Here is a 15,453-nt window from a genome sequence, read left to right on the forward strand (position 1 = left end):
TTATATGTCTGTTGGCTGTTTGTGTATCTTCTTTTAAGAATTGTCTATTCATGCCCTTGGCTCATTGTTTGATGGGATTACTTGTTTTTATTTAGCTGATTTGTTTGAGTTCTTAGTAGATTCTGGAATTTAATCTTCTGTCGGATGCACGGTTTGTGAATATTTTCTTCCACTCTGTGCCTTACCTCTTTACTCTGCTGATTATTTCTGTTGTGGTGCAGAAGCATTTTAGTTTAATTAGATCCCATTTTTTTTTTATCTTTGTTTTGCTTATATTTGTTTTTTGGTTCTTGCTCATGAACGCTTTGACTAAGCCAATGTTTCAAACAGTTTTTCCAGTGTTATCTCTCAGAATTTTATGTTTTCAGTTCTTAGATTTAAGTCTTTGATTCATCTTGAGTTGACTTTTGTGAGTTGAGAGCTGAGGATGCAGATTTATTATTCTACATGTGTCTAATATTGACAGTGGGGTGTTAAAGTCTACCACTATTATTGTGTGGGAGTCTAAGTCTCTTTGTAGGTCTCTAAGAACTTACTCTATGAATCTAGGTGCTTCTGTGTTGGGAGCATATATATTTAGGATAGGTAGCTCTTCTTGTTACATTGATCCCTTTACAGTTTGTCTTTTTTTAAAACTTGATTAGTTTAACATCTGTTTTATCAGAGACCAGGATTGCAACCCTTGCTTTTCCCCCCCTTTCCATTTGCTTTGTAAATATTCCTCCATCCCTTTATTTTGAGCTTATGTGTGTCTTTTTACATGAGATGCTGTGTCTCCTAAATATAGCACAAAAATAGATCTAGACTCTTTATCCAATTTTCCAGTCCATGTCTTATAATTGGGGCATTTGACCATTTACACTTAAGATTAATATTATTATGTGTGAATTTGATCCTATGATTGTGATTCTAGCTGGTTATTTTGCCCATTAGTTTATGCAGTTTATTCATAGTCTTGATGATCTTTACAATTTGGTATGTTTGTGCAGTGGCTGGTACCAGTTTTTCCTTTCCATATTTAGTGCCTCCTCCAGGAGCTCTAGTAAGTCAGGTCTGGTGGTGACAAAATCAGCATTTGCTTGTTTGTAAAAGAATTTATTTCTTCTTTATTTATGAAGCTTAGTTTGACTGAATATGAAATTCTGGTTTGAATGGTTAGGAAGAATCAATATCGTGAAAATGGCCATGCTGCCCAAAGTAATTTATAGATTCAACATTATCCCCATCAAGCTACCAATGACCTTCTTCACAGAACTGGAAGAAAACAACTTAAAATTCATATGGAATCAAAAAAGAGCCTGCATAGCCAAGACAATCCTAAGCAAAAAGAACAAAGGTGAAGGCATCACGTTACCTGATTTCAAACTATACTACAAGGCTACAGTAATCAAAACAGCATGGTACTTATACCAAAACAGAGATGTAGACCAATGGAACAGAAGAGAGGACCTGAGGGCAATGCCACACATCTACAACCATCTGATTTTTGACAAACCTGACAAAAACAAACAATGGGGAAAGGAGTCCCTGTTTAACAAAGGCTGTTGGGAAAACTGGCTAGCAGTGTGCAGAAAGAAGAAACTAGACCCCTTCCTGACACCTTCCAGTAAAATTAACTCCGGATGGATTAAAGACTCAAATATAAGACCTAACACCATAAAAACCCTAGAAGAAAACCTAGCTAAAACCATTCAGGACATAGGCATAGGCAAGTACTTCATGACTAAAACACCGAAAGCAATGGCAACAAAAGCCAAAATAGACAAATGGGACCTAAAACTCCAGAGCTTCTGTACAACAAAAGAAACAATTATTACCGTAAACTGGCAACTGACAGAATGGGAAAAAAAAGTTTTGCAATATATCCATCTGACACAGGGCTAATATCCAGAATCTATAAAGAACTAAAACATATTTACAAGAAAAACAAACCCATCCAAAAATGGGAGAAGGATATGATCAGACACTTTTCAAAAGAAGACATATATGAGGCCAACAAACATATGAAAAAAATGCTCATCATCGTTGATTATTAGAGAAATGCAAATCAAAACCACATTGAGATACCATCTCATGCCAGTTAGAATGGCGATCATTAAAAAATCAGGAGAAAACAGATGCTGGAGAGGATGTGGAGAAATAGGAACACTTTTACACTGCTGGTGCGAGTGTAAAGTAGTTCAACCATTGTGGAAGACGGCGTGGTGATTCCTCAAGGACCTAGAAATAGGAACACCACATGACCCAGCAATCCCATTACTCAATATATACCCAAAGGATTATAATTCATTCTATTATAAAGACACGTGCACATGTATGTTCATAGTGGCACTGTTGACAATGGCAAAGACCTAGAACCAACCCAAATGCCCATTGACAATAGACTGGACAAGAAAAATGTGGCACGTATACACCATGGCATACTATGTAGCCATAAAAAATGATGAGTTTGTGTCCTTTGTGGGGACATGAATGAATCTGGAAAGCATCATTCTCAGCAAACTGATACAAGAACAGAAAATCAAACAACACATATTCTCACTCATAGGTGGGTGATGACCAATGAGAACACATGGACACAGTGATCTTTTTTGGGGGGCATGGGAGGGACATTGGGGAGGTGTGGAGGTCAGGGAGGGATAACATGGGGGAGAAATGACAGATGTAGGTGATGAAGGGATGGAGGCAGCAAACCACATTGCCATGTGTGTACCTGTGCCACAATCCTGCATGATCTGCGCATGTATCCCAGAACCTAAAGTATAATAAATAAATAAATAAATAAATAAATAAATAAATAAATAAAAATAATAAGACTGGGGGGGAAATGTAAATTGTTTTATTTAATGTTGAATATTGGCTTCCACTCTCTTCTGCCCTGTAGGGTTTCTGCACCAAAACCTGCTGTTACTCTGATGTGTTTCCCTTTGTGGGTAACCTGACCTATCTCTGTGGCTTCCCTTAACATTTTTCCCTTCATTTCAACCTTGGTGAATCTGATAAGTATATGTCTTTGGGTTGCTCTTCTTAAGGAGTATCTTTGTGGTGATCTTTTTTTTTTTTTTCCTGAAGTTGAATGTTGGCCTCTCTTGCTATCTCGGGGATGTTCTCCTGGAAAATATCCTGAAAAATGTTTTCCAACATTATTTCATTCTACTTTCAGGTACACAAATCAAACTTAGATTTGGTCTTTTCACATTGTTTCATATTTCTTGGAGGCTTTGTTGGTTCCTTTTTATTTTTTTTCTCTAATCTTGTCTTCATGCTTTATTTCATTAAGTTGATCTTCAGTCTCTGATATCTTTTCTTTCTTTTTTTTTTTTTTTTTTTTTTTTTTTTTTTGGATTGCAGCCATTTATTGAAATTGGAGACATTTTTTAATCTTCTTGAGACTCCACATCAGGCTGTCTACAAAGTCCACTGGGAGGCCGAGGATCATTTGAGCCCAGGAGTTTGAGGCTGTGGTGAGCCTCAAAGGGCCACCGCACTACAGCCTGGGTGAGGAAAGACCCTGTCTTAGTAAATAAAAAGACAACTTTTAGCCACATTTCCAGACTTCAATTAAAATGCTACATGGGGAATGCAGAATATCAGATATTTTATTGTCATCAAGTAATCAGTGAGAGAGTTCAAGTTGGAGTGAAATCATCATGTATTCTGCAATTACAATAGTCCCAATATTTCCAATCCTCACCTTTCAAGGGCCAAACTGCATGCTTGCTTGCTGTGGTCATTAAAAACTCTAGTTTTAAGTTAGCAGGTCTGCCTGTTTGATATCCTTTCTTCCCCTTGATCTATTTGGCTACTGATACTTGTGTATGCTTCATGAAGTTCTTGTGCTGTGATTTTCAGCTCCCTCGGGTTGTTTATATTCTTCTTTAAAGTCGTTATTCTAGTTAGTTCTTGTAGCCTTTTTTTGAGGGTTCTTAGCTTCCTTGCATTGGGTTAGAACATGCTCCTTTAGCTCTGAGGAGTTTGTTATTACTCACCTTCTGAATCCTACATATGTCAATTTATCAAACTCATTCTCTGTCCAGTTTTGTTCCCTTGCTGGCAAGGAAATGTGATCCTTTGAAAGAGAAGAGGCATTCTGGTTTTTGGAATTTTCAGCCTTTTTGCACTTTTTTTTCTCATCTCTGTGAATTTATCTACCTTTAGTCTTTGATGTTGCTGATTTTTGCATGGAAATCTTTGTGTGGACATTCTTTTTCTTGATGTTGACTCTATTCCTTTCTGTTTGTTAGTTTTTCTTCTAAGAGTCAGGCCCCTCTGCTGCAGGTCTGCTCAAGTTTGCTAGAAGTCCACTCCAGACCCTGTTTGCCTGGAGGCTGCAGAACAGCCAAGATTTCTGCCTGTTCCTTTCTCTGGATGCATCATCCCAGAGGGGCACTGGCCAGATTCCAGCTGGAACACTCCTGTATGGGGTGTCTGTGAAACCCTGTTGGGAGATGTCTCTCCATCTGGACAATAGGGTTCAGCAATCCACTGGAGGAGGCAGACTGTCTTTTAGTAGAGTTTCAGCACTGTGCTGGGACATCCACTGCTCTCATCAGAGCCAGTAAGACGGGATGTTTAAATCTGCTGAAGCCATGCCTACAGTCACTCCTTCTCCCAGGTGTCTTGTCCCTGGGAAATGAGAGTTTTATCTACAAGCCACTGACTGGGGCTACTGCTGCCTTTGTTTCAGACGTTCACTGCCCAGAGAAGGCAGAGAGCAGGAATCTAGAGAGGCTGTGTGGCTACACCAGCTGGCTGGCAAGATGACCAACTAAGAACAGCTCTTGTCTGCAGCTCCCAGTGAGGTCAACACAGAAAGTGGGTAATTTCTGCATTTTCAATTGAGGTACTTGGCTCATCTCATTAGATAGTGGGTGCAGTCCAGGAGGATAAGCCGAATCAGGGCCCTACACCTCAAGCGCAAATTTTGGTGGCCATTTGGGCAGTCATCAAGCTATCAACAGGAAGTTTTTTTTTTTTCTTCTTCATATCTCAGTGGCACCTGGATTGTCACTGAGACAGAACTGTTCACTCCCCTGGGAAGGGGGCTGAAGCCAGGGTTCCAAGTGGTCTAGCTCAGCAGATACCACCTGAACATAGCCCAGTGAACTAAGATCCACTGGCTTGAAATTCCGGCTGCCAGTACAGCAGTCTGAAGTCGACCTGGGATGCTTGAGCTTGGTGGGGAAAGGGTGTCAGCCATTACTGAGGCTTGAGTAGGTGGTTTTCCCCTCACAGCATAAATGAAGCCATCAGGAAGTTTGAACTGGGCAGAACTCACTGGAGTGCAGCAAAAATAATTTTTTAACAATTAAAAAACACTGGTAGTAAGTGGAATTTTGGAAGAAATGTGACTATTGAATATGTAATAACAAAAAGGGAGAAGGAATAGAGGTTGAGGATAATTACTTGCTAGTCACTGTAATTTTTGTTATTATTATTAAAATCATTATTAAAATAATAAAATAATATTATTATTATATATATTATATATATATATTATATATATTATATATATATTATATATATTATTATAAAATCATTATTAAAATAATAAAATACAGCATAGCTGTTTAATACTACAAAAAAAATTCCAAAAACTATGTTGATTTAGAATGAAAATTGCCCAGGGAATTAAAGATGAATTAGAAGGATTCAGTGATAGAGAGTAACTATTAGGTAAGCTTTCCTGAGAATGCAAAACAAATAGCACTGTGAGTAGATAAGGGGTGTTGTATTAGCCTTGGAAGAGAAGAAATTATTGTTCTTCATCTGACAAGATCAGGGAACAGTTAATAATACGTATAGTTTTAGGAACATTTTAAAATATAGGGGTGGAAAATTGGGCAGTTTATGCCATCCAGTCACTATTTAACTTGAGATAACACAGTAAGATCATCACTGCCGATCATAGAAGATTCATATTGGAAAAATGTGTTAAAATTTAGAGTAATTTTTGTAGAACTGGAACATTTAACTAACTCTGGGTGAGTATAGGAATTGTTAGCTAGCTTGCTTGCTTTGGCTTAAGATTTTTAAAAATCTTAAATTTGTTTCAGTGAGGTGCCAAAAAATACGTTATATATAATCTTTCTGACACTATTCAGCAGGTTGATAAAGTGCAACTACAGATAACTTATGTGTAGAAAATGCACGCTATAGGTGAGAAAATTATGCTAATTTCAAAACAGGGAAATCATACAGCCAAAGTTGACACCTTTAACTAATAAGTGGAAATTTTATACATAATCATTTGGAGCTAATTGAGCCCGTGAAATCACAGGAGAGATGCTATGTCACAGTTTCAGTGCCTGGCAGACAGTTATGGAAACACACAACCAGTGAATTTATGTTGATAGTAGCACTTGGGAATTAAGTGCTGAAATTCTACAACTTCATAATTGCATTTTGGCACCTCCTCCTAATCTCTTCCGGATAAAACATAGCACTGTTAGCAAGTGGCATACTACAGTGTTACTTGGACCTTTGTTAAGTAGCAAATTGCTGCTCACACTGCTGGTATTTTTAGTACTTACAGAAATGCACAATAAAATTGAGACTAAAACAAACAGAGTTCACCTAAAATGTGGTAAAAAGAAAAAAAATGCCATTCTAGTGGGAAACTATCAATAACTAGATTTTTCTGTTTTGTAGTAAATAATTTGTTATGTTGAAAACTATTTAATAATGGATTTCATATTGCAACTTTTTGTTATTGCTTCTGTAGTTTCAAATGAAAAGTGAATAATAATAACTATAGTTCCTTCAAATATTGATAATACAACCAAGAACTAAATATTAGTAATATATTTTAGAAATACCTTGCAAAAGATCAAGATGTTAAATAAAAATCAGGCTGCTTGCAGCTATTTCTTTTTAGGCATGGTCAGAACGAATGCTATAGAACAGAAAGGAGCTAACCTCTCTCTCTTTATTCACGAAACCTGAGGCTATTTGTTAAGCATAAAAGAGCAGGTCCAAACCCTTATTTTAGGATGAAAGATGGCTCTTGGGTTCACTAAGGGTTGAGGCTATGAAGTCAAGTGTTGAGGGACAGTACATATAGGGCGATAAAGAATTTAAATTCAGCGAGTATGATTATTTAACATAATTTGTAACATATTTAAACAATCTTGTCTCATTATTTCAGTGTCACTGATATACTTAACATTAAATTTTTCTTCTTTTTTTTTTTAATTGTACTCTAAGTTCTGGGGTACATGTGCAGATCTTGCAGGATTGTCGCATAGGTACACACATGCCATGGTGGTTTGCTGTCTCCATCCCCCAGTCACCTACATAAGGCATTTCTCCCAGTGTTATCCCTCTCCAACCTCCCTGTCCCCTCTGTTCCTTCCCTAGTCCCTCACCCCACAACATACATCAGTGTGTGATGTACCCTCCCTGTGTCCATGTGTTATCATTGTTCAGCATCTGCCTGTGAGTGAGAACACGTGGTGTTTGGTTTTCTGTTCTTGTGTCAGTTTGCTGAGAATTATGGTTTTCAGATTGTTCTATGTTCCTACAAAGCACATAAACTCATCATTTTTTATGGCTACCTAGTATTCCATGGTATATATGTGCCATATTTTCTTTGTCCAGTCTATCATTGATGGGCATTTGGGTTGGTTCCAGGTCTTTGCTATTGTAAACAGTGCCACAATGAACCTATATCCTTTGGGTATATACCCAGTAATGGGATTGCTAGGTCAAATGGTGTTTCTATTCCTAGATCCTTGAGGAATTGCCACACTGCATTCCACAATGGTTGAACTAATTTACACTCCCACCAACAGTGTAAAAGTGTTCACATTTCTCCACATCCTCTCCAGCATCTATTGTCTTCAGATTTCTTAATGATTACCATTCTAACTGGCATGAGATGGTATCTCTATGTGGTTTTGATTTGCATTTCTCTAATGACCAGTGATGATGAGCATTTTTCTTATGTTTGTTGGCCTCATATATGTCTTCTTTTGAAAAGTATGTGATCATATCCTTCTCCCACTTTTGAATTTTTTTTCCTTTCTTTTTTTTTTTTTTTTTTTTTTGGTAAACCTGTTTTAGTTCTTTGTAGATTCTGGAAATTAGCCCTTTGTCAAATGGATAAACTGCAAAAGTTTTTTCCTATTCTGTTGGTTACTGGTTCATTCTAATGATTGGTTCTTTTGCTGTACAGAAGATGTGGAGCTTAATTAGGTCCCATTTGTCTATTTTGGCTTTTGTTGCCATTGCTTTTGGTGTTTTAGTCATGAAGTACTTGCCTATGCCTATGTCCTGAATGGTTTTACCTAGGTTTTCTTCTAGCGCTTTTATGGTGTTAGGGCTTACGTTTAAGTCTTTAATCCATCAGGAGTTAATTTTACTATAAGGTGTCAGGAAGGGGTCTAGTTTCTTCTTTCTGCACACTGCTAGCCAGTTTTCCCAATAGCCTTTGTTAAACAGGGACCCGCTTCCCCATCGCTTCTTTTTGTCAGGTTTGTAAAGATCAGATGGTTGTAGATGTGTGGCATTGCTTCCAAGGCTTCTGTTCTGTTCCATTGGTCTACACATCTCTTTTGATATCCGTACCATGCTGTTTTGATTACTGCAGCCTTATAGTATTGTTTGAAGTCAGGTAGTATGATGTCTCCAGCTTTGTTCTCTTCGCTTCAGATTGTCTTATTTAGGTGGGCTCTCTTTTGGTTCCATATTAAATTAAAAGTTTTTTGTTTGTTTGTTTGTTTTTTCAGTTCTGTGAAGAAGATCAATGGTAGCTTGATGGGGATAGCATTGAATCTATAAATTACTTTGGGCAGCATGGCCATTTTCCGGACCATGAGAATGGAGTTTTTCCATCTGTTTGTGCCTCTCTTATTTCCTTGAGCGGTGGTTTGTGTGATGTAAAATACCTAGGAATACAACTGACAAATGATGATGTAAAATACCTAGGAATACAACTGACAAATGATGTAAAGGACCTCTTCTCCTGGAAGAGGAGTCCTTTACATCATTTGTCAGTTGTATTCCTAGGTATTTTATTCTCTTTGTAGCAATTGTGAATGATAGTTCACTCCGGATTTGGCTCTCTGTTAGTCTGTTACTGGGTTATAGGAATGCTTGTGACTTCCGCACATTGATTTTGTATCTGGAGACTTTGCTGAAGCTGCCTATCAGTTTAAGGAGATTTGGGGTTGAGACATTGGGGTCTTCTATATATACCATGATGTTGTCTGCAAATAGAGACAATTTGACTTCCTCTTTTTCTAATTGAATGCCCTTTATTTCTTTTTCTTGCCTGATTGTTCTGGCTAGAACTTCCCATACTATATTGAATAGGAGTGGTGAGGAAGGACATCCTGTCTAGTGCCAGATTTCAAAGGGAGTGCTTCCAGTTTTTGCCTGTTCAGTATGATATTGCTTGTGGGTTTGTCATAGTTTTTATTATTTTGAGGTACATTCCATCTAGAATCATGTTGTTTTATTTTTATAATAGATTGACATACAATAGGATTTGGGGCATAAATTTTAAAGTTTATCTAAACTTCTTAACTTCATTTTTAATAGGATGCTTTACCCCACACTTTAGTCAATGATGTATAATAATGAAGGTGCAGAGATTCTCTAAGTGGCATTTCTCAGCAACTCTTTTTCCAAAATATTGTCTTATAGCTATGAAGAGAGGAAAGATGGCAAGTGTCATGGAATGGCCCATCTACCATGCTGTTGGTTCTTAATTTATAGAATGCTTTGAAATTAAGAAAAAAAAAAAAAAAGACAGTTGCTAGGTCATAGCATCTATAAGGAAATTTTTTAAATTTACAAAGGAAAAGCTAACAACCCCATTGAAAAGTGGCTAAAGGACATGGACAAACACTTTTCAGAAGAAAACATACATGTGGACAGCAAGCACATGAAAAAAAGCTCTGTGTCATTTGCCATTACAGAAATGAAAATCAGAACCACTGTGAGATAACATCTTACACCAGTCAGAATGGATATTACTAAAAAGTAAAAAATAAAAATAAAAAATAAAAACGAATAAAAAATAGTAATGCATGCTGGAGAAGTTATGGAGAAAAGGGAACACTTGTACACAATTGGTGGGAGTGTAAATTAGTTCAAACATTGTAGAAAACATGGAAATTCTTCGAAGAGCTAAATGTGAACTACCATTTGACCTAGCAATCTCATTACTGGATATAGATCCAAAGAAACAAATCATTCTATTATGAAGACATATGCACACGAATGTTCACTGCAGCATATTCACATTAGCAAATACATGGAATCAACCTAAATACCTGTAAATAATTAGTAAATAAAATGTAGTACATATACACCATGGAATACTATGCAGCCATAAAAAATGAGTCATGTGTTTTGTGGAAACAAAAATGGAGCTGGATGCCATTATCCTTAGTCAACTAATGCAGGAATAGAAAAACACATACCACATATTCTCACTTACACGTAGGAGCTAAATAATGAGAACTCTTGAACAAAAAGAAGGAAACAACAGACACTGGAGTCTGATTCTGGGTGGAGAATGGGATGAGGGAGAGGAGCAGAAAAGATAACTATTGAGTACTGAGCTTGCCTAATATCTAGGTGATAAAATAATCTGTACAACAATCCCATGCAATACTAGTTTACTTATACAACAAACTTTCACATGCACCCTCATGCCTAAAATAAATAAATAAATAAATAAATAAATAAATAAAATAAAATAAATACATAAAATAAAATAAAGAAAATAGCTATTGCCAGACCTGGAAACAGATGAGTAAAAAAGAAGTTCTTCTTTGTGATAATGCATAATGGAAAATGAGCAAGGAATTATCCACATTTCAGCTGTATGGGCTTAAACTCATATTTTCCATCATATCCTACATTTTCTGTATTTTTGCATTCTGAACATCATTATTACAGAGAGTTCTTAGTTACGTCATTAAGATTGAACGTTTTCAGTGAAAGACTTTCAGACATTATCATTTATAATTCACAGATATACATTTCTATCTAATCTCCCAAGGTAAATCATGTTGTACTTCATAATATTCATATAATGGCTTATATTCTTAAAAAATATATATATAATTCTTTAGTGGGAGAAATTAGTCCAAAAGCTCTGGGTCATAGAGACAGAACTGTGATAACAGGGTTTTGCCCAGATTGTTCTTTATGACATAATGTTTCAAGGAAAACTTGAGAGTTCATATTAATTGTTTTGGTAAGTTTCAGAATCAGTTATCCAAGAAATATTCTCCACTTCATCCCAACACAATAAACAATAGAAGACAAAAGACTTTGAAATATAAAATTGGGACTCTTTCAGATGTCCTTTATACATTTGAAGAGGAAGGAAAATATTTACAGAAGTTGATTATAGTTAATTTATTTGCCAATTGTACATCTTCATAAAAATATTTATTTTCATTTAAATATATGTTAACTAAGCAAGACATGAGGACCTAAAAAATTTAAATAACCTTTTAAATAGATTACATATATAATCTAAAGCTAGACAGAAACAAATATTTATAGACCAAGAGAATGAATGTGGCTGGATTTCAGCTTGTTTTGGTAGTTCATCATATTGTTGCAAAAATAACAGCAATTATGTTAATAGCCCTCTTCATAACAACTGAAGTTGATAAATGACAACAATTTCTTGGTGTCCAGACAAGAATTACAATTTCTTTTTTGGGGATCCATAATTCAGACCACAGTGAAATTCTGACATTTCTGCCTATCTTCTTTTTTTTTTTTTTTTGAGACGGAGTCTTGCACTGTCACCAGGCTGGAGTGCAGTGGCACAATCTCTGCTCACTGCAGCCTCTGCCTTCTGGGTTCAAGCGATTCTTCTGCCTCAGCCTCCCAAGTATCTGGGACCACAAGCGCGTGCCATGATGCCCAGCTAATTTTTTTTTTTTTTTTGTATTTTTATTAGGGACAGGGTTTCATCATGTTGGCCAGGATAGTCTCGATCTCTTGACCTCGTGATCTGCCTGCCTTGGCCTCCCAAAGTGCTGGGATTATAGGCGTGAGCCATGGTGCCCCGCCTTTGCCTACCTTCAAATTGCTGCTTTCTGACTCTTCCTGGGCATCTAGATAGCTGTATCTGAGAAATATTCTGGAAAACACTTTATTGATGGCTTTTTATAATTGCTCAGTTCTCAGTTGAAATATCTTCTCCTCAGGGATGTCTTCCTACAATCACAATATCCAAAAGTATACCAGTTATTTTCTCTTTGTCTCTACAAAGATAAAGAGAAGTCCATCTCTAAATTTTATGTTTGTTTTTCTGTAAACATAAGAGCAAGACATGCTTTTTGCTCACTGATAAATCCATTGATTTTTAAAATGTTTTTACAGTCTGCATATTATGTATTTGCTATCAATATGTTTATAAAACTTGTTTTTACAATTATATTTTTTGGTTTTGCTTCTTTGTGTTTTCATATAAGGCAATGTCTTGAAGTCCTAAGGTTTGAGGGAGGCACATCTCATATATGAGCTTGAAAACTCAATTATCTCACTTATGGAACACCTCATCTTTTAATTGTCTATTTATGCCAATGATTTTATCTTTTGAAATTAATTTGATTCTCAGGATCTATGAATGAACCTCCTAACTGATTTTTTTTTGTTTCATTTGCCCTTCTGCCAAATAGCAACAATCTCCTTTGAAAAAAAAGAAGCAAATAGCACCTAGTAGCTCTCTCATTCTCTTAGACTAAACCCCAACCCCACAGCACTTACTACAGAGTATAATGTGGCCCCCACAAACTCGTTGACAATATACTTATTGCAATCAAGACAGAGGGACCTATTTTCTAATTACCAAAAAATAATACGTTTATTCTAATATTGAGAGGTTTCCAATTGCCCTTTCCCTTGTCTAAAATTATTTTCTTCTGCATCTTTATGTGGCAAGCTTCTTCTCATCATTTAGTTTTAGCTGAAATAATCATATCTTCTCTTATGTCCTCTCTGAAATCCTTTCCAAAATAAAATATGCCCCATTTTGAGAAACATTCTCTGTCAAAATCCTCTTTATGTTTGACTGTTTTTACACTTATATTTACTTGAATTTGCCATTGCCCATTTAGAAGGCGTACCTTGCTCTCCTTATTTCCTATTATATTCCCAGTAGAGGCAATATTGTATTAGATGTCTCGTTAAATATTTAGTGAATGCTCTTTGTTTCTTCTTGGATAACCTGAATAAAAACACTAACTTTATTTTTAAGTACATATTTATGTGAGTTCACTTTATTTCACTAGAAATAAATGTCAAGAAGGAATAAAGTATCGTCATGCAGATAAGCCAGGTAATTTATGATTTCAATATTTTGAATGATCCTAGAATGGTTTTTTATTCAGTAAAAGCTTATTAAACATTTTCTTCAATTAAAGTATAATTCTGAAGTAGATGGAACTCATTTATTGAAGCTGTAAATATGAATGTTAGTTAATATAGTTAATTATGACTGAAGGTGAGTTATTGCGCCACCATCTGTTCTTAGCACCTCACCTCTCACTTATTGGAGGCTCAGAAAGGGGAACAGAATTTGGGAAATTCTGATCCAGGAGATTGTTTCTGGAACTTTTCTCAGACAAAAGGATATAACACAATAAAGCATATTATAACAGGCCTATTTAGTTTGTTGTTCCTTTTAATCTTGCTTTTTTTTTAAAAAAATTAGGAGTCAAAGTGATGATTATATGATATTTTCAAGCCGTATATGTAGGCAAACTAGATTAAGTTATTGATTAATAATCTATAAGCTCTGGTTTTCTTGTAGCTCACTAATTTGATAGTTAAATGCAAGATCTTATTTTGGCCATTGTCTCATTTTGAAAAGGCCAATTTTATTCTTGGAGTACTGGACTTAAACTGTGTATATGTATCAGGAACCCACAGGATGCTTTGGTATTTTTCTGTTCCTGACTGGGAAAAGAGGGAGAAGAGAATACATGTTGTGTTTGTTAGTATGTGGGTATAGTAAATATAGCTTCCTTAAACTGGGAAATAGAGGGGAGTGGTGAGAGACCTCAGAAAGAGAGCTGGGGATAAAAGATCTGAAATATTAGCTTTCCTGGGACTTTGAATTTAATTTGTGGCTACCGTACCTGATGGTGAATACAGCCATGTGGTAGAGGGTGACTGAAGAGAGTGACCTGTGTTTGGACTGGGAAGCAGGAAGAATGTTTTGGAAATAATTTTTATATTTCTGCTACATTACCAAGAAAAAAAAGATAAATTATATTTATGAGAACATGTCTTCAGGAATTGAAGAAAAAGATTATAAAAGCTCTAAAGCACCTGAACATCAAGTTATGTAAAGGGAGGCATTACTGTATTATTATATAATCTACTTTAGTGAAGAAGCATTTATTTTTAACAAACTGTATTCTTCAATAATGGGGATATAATAATTACAATGTTGCAACATCTACAGGTCTCATATTTGAATATTTAAAAGTGCACATTCTTTATTAGCTAGGCTATTTATTTGTTTCCATAGTAAACAACAGTGCCTCAAATAAGAGAAAACCCTCGTTTTCTCAATTAGACAAAAGTTTAAGCTGATTGGTGGCCCACAGAATAGGGCACCTGACTTACTGGAGGTCACACAGGTACACAGTCTCCTTCTAGCTTCTTGCTTTCTCATCTTCATCTGCAAGGCCAAGGCTGGTCCATTAGCACCCCCCCTTCTTATACCAGTGATTACGAAGAAGGAGGAGAAAAAAGTTTCTCCTGAAGAATGTAATTGAGAAATTTTACATATCATTTTCCCTCACATCTCACTGAGTAGCACCAAATTACACATTAAGTCTTTCCTGCAAGAGGGACTGAAAAATGTTTTCCTAGCTAGGTAGCGCCAAACACAGCATAATTTGTTCTTCCCTCACTAATGATAAGAGAAAAAATGAATATTGAGTAAAACTACAAATCTCTGTGCTAGTTCCTTGAAATTTTTTAAAAAGTGAGGCCTGTGAAATTAATTGGTATATTTAATCTCATTAAACAAAGGGAGAAAGACACAGAAATACATACTACTATTCTAAGGAATATAATTTTAAAATTACTAAAAATTCTTCGTTTAAAAAATCTAATGTTTGCCAATGAATTTTTTATTCCTAAATACTTATTAAATATGACATAGTGTCCCATACTGCTATTAAACTTATTTGTAGTTCAATTTTATAAATAATAAAAATAAATGGCAAAAATGTAGTTAGCTGGCCAAAAAGCAAGTAAGATTATGAGACAGAATGATATCTAGGATACCAATATGTAATCTCTTTATTTTTAGGTTACTTCAGACAACAAACTCCCAATTATCTTTGTAGCAAGTTATATTTGTGAATCTATAATGATTCTGCCTTTTAAAAAGATTATTTTTATAAAACATACAAAATCAAAAGAAAAACTAATAATACACACTGAAATATTTAAAGTAGA

The 15,453-nt window shown here is 35.6% G+C and overlaps 1 long non-coding RNA gene and 2 other non-coding genes across 3 annotated transcripts; all 3 read right to left on the reverse strand.

The window, feature by feature from the left end:
- Positions 1-3,302: 3,302 nt before the first annotated feature.
- Positions 3,303-3,771, reverse strand: LOC141585520 (uncharacterized). The gene is made up of 2 exons (XR_012519071.1): positions 3,695-3,771; positions 3,303-3,515 (listed from the first exon to the last, which is right to left on the reverse strand). It is a non-coding gene; the product is annotated as an uncharacterized LOC141585520 (long non-coding RNA).
- On the reverse strand, positions 3,584-3,660 carry LOC120368363 (small nucleolar RNA SNORD81). Its single transcript, XR_005582520.1, has one exon. It is a non-coding gene; the product is annotated as a small nucleolar RNA SNORD81 (small nucleolar RNA).
- Positions 3,772-12,438: 8,667 nt separating the features above from the next.
- LOC120368377 (small nucleolar RNA U13) lies at positions 12,439-12,540 on the reverse strand. The gene has a single exon (XR_005582532.1). It is a non-coding gene; the product is annotated as a small nucleolar RNA U13 (small nucleolar RNA).
- Positions 12,541-15,453: the final 2,913 nt, after the last annotated feature.

This window comes from Saimiri boliviensis, chromosome 9 (genome assembly GCF_048565385.1).
Source record: "Saimiri boliviensis isolate mSaiBol1 chromosome 9, mSaiBol1.pri, whole genome shotgun sequence".
Classification (NCBI taxonomy): Eukaryota; Metazoa; Chordata; class Mammalia; order Primates; family Cebidae; genus Saimiri; species Saimiri boliviensis.